Raw genomic sequence first — 5,467 nt, forward strand, 5'->3', positions numbered from 1 at the left:
ATGCACACCCGAAACTGTGAATAGAATCAAACCCTACATATACTCTGTTTTTTTCTGTACATATGAAAACTATAAATAGGGTAAAGCTATTAAGCTACTAAAAACTATTAAACTATGATAAAGTTTAATTTTTAAATTAGGCACACTAAGAGATTGACAATGATAGCTAATAATAAAAATTGAACAATTATAGCACTGTACTAAAAGTTATGTTAGCATAGATATGCTAAAGGGATGATTCACATCCCAAGCAGAACAAATAGCACAAGATTTCATCACTCTATTCAGAATGGCATGCAATTTAAATGTATGAAAGGTTTAATTCTGGAACTTTCCATTTAATATATCCAGACCATGGTTGATAGCAGGTAACTGAAAATAAAATTGTGGTTAAGAAATGACTACCATATTTCTTTTTCATATCTCCTTAGTCATTTTTTGCAGTCTTTTTTTCTTATATCTAAAGTCATTTTGTATTTTTAAAATATAGAAATGCAATTATTTTATAGTTCTATTTGATAATGATGATATCTGAAATTCTACTAAATTTGATCCTGCTCTCTGCCTTTTATTCTCATTTTCATACTTGATTGCTTGCTATTGCTATTAGAAATAGTATCTTTTATACATTTATTTTTTCTAATTGTTAGTTACTAGTGTATAGAAATATAACTGATGCTTTTTATAAAACATATTTTTATCCAGTGTTTTTGCTAAAGTAATGAGTTAATTCTAATTCTCTAATTATACATTCTTGGGCTTTCTACATATACAGTCACTTGTAAATAATGACAGCTTTCTAATATTTCTTTGTTTATATCTTTAATTATAACTTTTATTTCTTTTCTTGCTTAATATCATCAGCTACAACCTCTAGAGCAATAATAATAGAAATGGTTATACCAGTCATCTTTATTTCATTCCTTATTTCAGGCGCTTAGCTTTTAATATTTCAATGTAAAATATCATGTTTGCTGTAAGATATTTATAGATACCCTTTAATGGATTAAGAAAACTTTGTTTTATTACCAGTTTGCAAAGAGATCTTTCTTGCTTTATCATGTAAAAAAGGTTGAATTTTATTATTATTTTTTGCATCCTTAGAAATACAAAATTATTTTCAGTTATCATCCAACCTGAACCCATCTAGATTGTGATATATTTTAATTTTTACATAATGTTAGAATCAGTTTGCTGATATTTGGTTTAGGAATTTTGTATCCATGTTTATGAAAAAAATCAGCCTGTAATTTTCTTATGTTTATTTTATAACAAACCATTTTCAGGTTTTGTGTCAAAGTTCTGAAGATCTACAAAAAAATTTTGAGAAGTATTTCCTATGTTTCTATTCTTTGAAAGAGTTTTTACAATATTTGGTGATTTTTACCCCCCTCAAAATTTGGTAGAATTCACAGGGAAGCCATCTGGGCCTGCAGTTTTCTTTGTAGAAACATTTTTAAAACAGCTTTATTGAAGTATAATTTACATACCATAACATTCACTCATTTTAAGTGTAAACTTCAGTAAATTTACAGAGTTTTACAGCCATCATAAAAACCCAGTTTTAGAATATTTTAATCACTTTAAAAATATCCCTCTTGCCAATTTATAGTCATTTTTATTCTGACTCTTTAGTTTCAGGCAACCAGTAATCTTTCTGTCTCTATAGAGTTGCCTTTTCTGGTCATTTGTTGTAAATGGAATCATACAATATATGGCCTTCTGTGGTTAGCTTCTTTCTTTTACTTAACATAATATTTTTTGAGGCTCATCTATGTTGTTGCTATGTGATCTGTAATTTTCTGAGTAGTAATCCTTAACGTGGATATACCTTATATGTTTATCTACTCACCAGCTGATGAACATTGGGTATTTCTACATTTTGGCTACTTCTAATAATGCAGTTTTAAACATTTATATGCAAGTCTGTGTACACATATGTTTTCATTTCTAGGAGTTGGATTTCTTGTTTGTATGATAAAATTATGTTTAATATATTTTAAGAAATCACCAAACTGTTTTTTCTAAAGTGGTTGCACCATTTGACATTCATACAAAAAATATTCTAGTTTCTCCACATCTTCAACAATAATTATTATATGTCTTCTTTATTATTGCCGTATGGTGGGTTTGAAGTGGTATCTGGTTGTTTTTTATTTGTTTTCACCTCCTGACTCATGGCATTGAGCATCTTTTCATGTGCTTGTTGGCCCTTTGTATATCTTCTTTGGAGCAATATCTATTCAAGCCCATTGCTCATTTTTAAATTGAGCCACTTGCTTTATTGAGAAGTCAGTGCTCTTTATATATTCTGGCTACAAGTCCTTTATCAGACATATGGTTTGCAAATATTTTCTCTAAATCTTACCCATTCATTTATGTAATGATATCCATTGAAACATGAGTTTTTATGATTGATTTGACAAAACAAAAGCGGTATTATTTTGATTCATTCACGCCAAACAGCTATGTTGTGCTGGTTGTTGTGACTTTTTATTTGATGATCTAAGGTAAAAGAGGTCAGTGCTCCTAACTAAATAGTCAGGTATTGCATGATGTAAAAATTCTTGTGGCACACCAGTGTGCTTGCCTCGGCGCACTGGTTGAAATAGTTGAATATGGAGATGTTTAATTTAAAATTAAAAAGATTAGCAACACCAAATGTAGGTGAGAATATGAAACAAATGGAACTTCTATACATTATTGGTGAGAATACAAAGTGGGAGAATCAATTAAATATCTAGCAGTTTCCTATAAAATTTAACATTTTACAAGTAATTTGATTTTTTAAAATCTCCACCTGAGGGTATTTTTAAATTGATTTTAGAGAGGGAAAGGGAGAAGAGAGAGAGAGAGAGAGAGAGAGAGAAAGAAAGAAATAGATGAAACATCAACCAGTTGTCTCCTGCACATACTCTGCCCTGTGATAGAACCCACAACCTAGCTATGTGCCCTGACTGGGAATCAAATGGCCCACCTTCTGGTGTACAGGATGAAACTGCAACCAACTGAGCCATCCATTCAGGATCCAAGCAATTCCATTTTTACCCAAGACAGATGAGACCTATGTTCACAAATGAGTTATACATGATTGTTCATAGCATTATTATTCATAATAGCCCCAAACTAGGAATGGCTAGGATGTTTGTCAATAGAAGAATGGGTAAATAAACTGTGTGTATTCATCTAATGGAATATGGTACTCAACAATAAAAAGGGAAAAATATACAACTACATGGAGAATTTCAAAAACATCATGATGAATGCAAGAGATCACACAGAGCCAAGAGCCTATTTTATGATTCCATTAATACAAATATTTAGAAAAGGCAAAATTTGTAGAAAAAAGTGCAAATTTATGATGAGAGAAAATTAGAGTAGTGTTTGTCCTGGGGTTAGAGGAGGTGAGTACTTATTTAGAAAAAGGGTGAGAAAACTTCCTGGAATGCTGTAATGTTTTATATTTTGTTGAGGTTTAAAATACCTTATGCATTTTATATATGCATTTGTCAAAACTCAGTGGATATACACTTAAGGTCTTTGCATTACACTGTGTAAATTTTACCTCAAAAGGGAGAATACTATTGAAAGATTAATTGAACTCTTGTTCAAGCTATGCATGCTGACCTTTGACTTGCATGAAGCTCTCATTTGGATTGTTGGATTGGTAGAGGCATTGTTGGATAGATAAATATTTAGTAGAGTAAGTATAGTGAAAAAGTTAATGATAGAATCTAGGTGAAAGGTATATGGATAGTCTCTGTAAAATTTTTAACTTTGCTGTACATTTGAAGATTTATATAATAACATATTTGGCATTAAAGTCTTGTATTACACTGTTTCCTCAAACCCGGAACTCCTTTTTCACTGCCACAGAACAAAGGGAGAAATCTTGGACTCACTTTAAGACATGCCCTAGAGAGGACCCTTCCTCTTCCTCAGACATTTATTGATGTTTCCATGATTGCATGATGAGAGGTTATGAACTTTTAGTCCACATTTTATCCAAGTTAATGCATCTTTTTAGGGCAGCTCCTTTATTTAATCACAATATCCGGAAGGTTTCAAAGAGTATCTCAGTTAATTTATTCAAAAACATTTTTAAAGGAACTTAATGTTTTCATTTCAAAAATTTTGGCTAGTTATTGAGTTATCTTGTAGAACACACAAAAATATCCAGTAATCCAAAGGAGTTGAGGTTATTGTTTTTGTTGACTTTGTTTCTGATGGTTCAAATGATTCTACTCCCTATGTCATCATTCATAAAATGGCTTTTGAGAGCTTGCCATAAGCCAGTTTTAAGGGCTACAGGATCAATTGAATCCACAATGAATTTAAAATCTACAGAAGAGATTTCCTATACTCTTCCCTTTAACTTATTGTTAAAATGTTAAATCTTCAAATGAAAGCTATTACCCATAAAACTTTCATGCTGTTAGTTGTTTTCTTTTTTTTCACATTCCAATTTGTTCATTTCATTATTTTATTAATTTTTACATAATTTCTGATTTAGAACTTGACTTTATATACATAATATTTACTTATGTATATTACACTGGAGTGACCTCTTGATTTGTAGGGTAAGAGAGACTAGGAAACAGGAAAATCAAGCAATGTGTTGTGCAGACTTCACTTTCCAGGAATTGACAGTTTCTTTCCCCTTCCCTGTGGGAGATCTAGGAGTACTTGTCTTTCTTACTCTCACTTTTCTACAGTTCCTAGAAAGGCTACAGAAATAAAAGAGTTTGTAATTGTAAGCCTGTGACTATGTAGCAAATGTAAGGTTTGTTTTAAATGTTTTGATAAAATTAACAGTTATTTTTCAGCCATTGAATCTAAAGAGAATGAATAAAATAGCCTCCCATCATAACATAAAAAAACCTGTATATCCTCTTTAATAAAATGTTGTGATGATTTGTGTTGTTGATTTTCCAAGAGAAGGAGATTTGAAGGTGCTGATCAGAATTTTTCAGTTGAGAGGGCACAAAAAAGGCTTGGGGATTGAGTTTGTCTTGGAGAGATCTAAACCCTTATGATAAATTCTTAATTACTTAGCTTCTTGTCTGTATTTGCTTTTTTCTCAAAAACAAATGTTATTTATTCCAGAGATGGACAGCTGGGTTTGTGGAATATGTGTGAAGTGTTGCTTGGGTTGGAAATATTTCAGATCAAATAATATTGTCACAATATCTGTTGAACCAGTTGTACTCTGAAATGGAGCAAGAGTTATGAATGGCTTTGTCTTCATAATTTCTGGAGGGAAAATAGTCTGAAAGCAGGTTTTTTATTATTAACTTATAGATATAGTAATTAAATATTTTTATTTCAAGATGGAACATTCTCAAGGCATTTACATGGTTGGCATTAGGCTAGATGAGTAGCAAAACTCAGCAAAGGATTTTGCCTGCCAGCAGGAAAGATTCCAAACAAAAAAAGAGTGCAGGTAATGCGTTTTACAAGTAGGCAC

This window comes from Myotis davidii, unplaced genomic scaffold (assembly GCF_000327345.1).
Source record: "Myotis davidii unplaced genomic scaffold, ASM32734v1 scaffold98, whole genome shotgun sequence".
NCBI classification, from domain to species: domain Eukaryota; kingdom Metazoa; phylum Chordata; class Mammalia; order Chiroptera; family Vespertilionidae; genus Myotis; species Myotis davidii.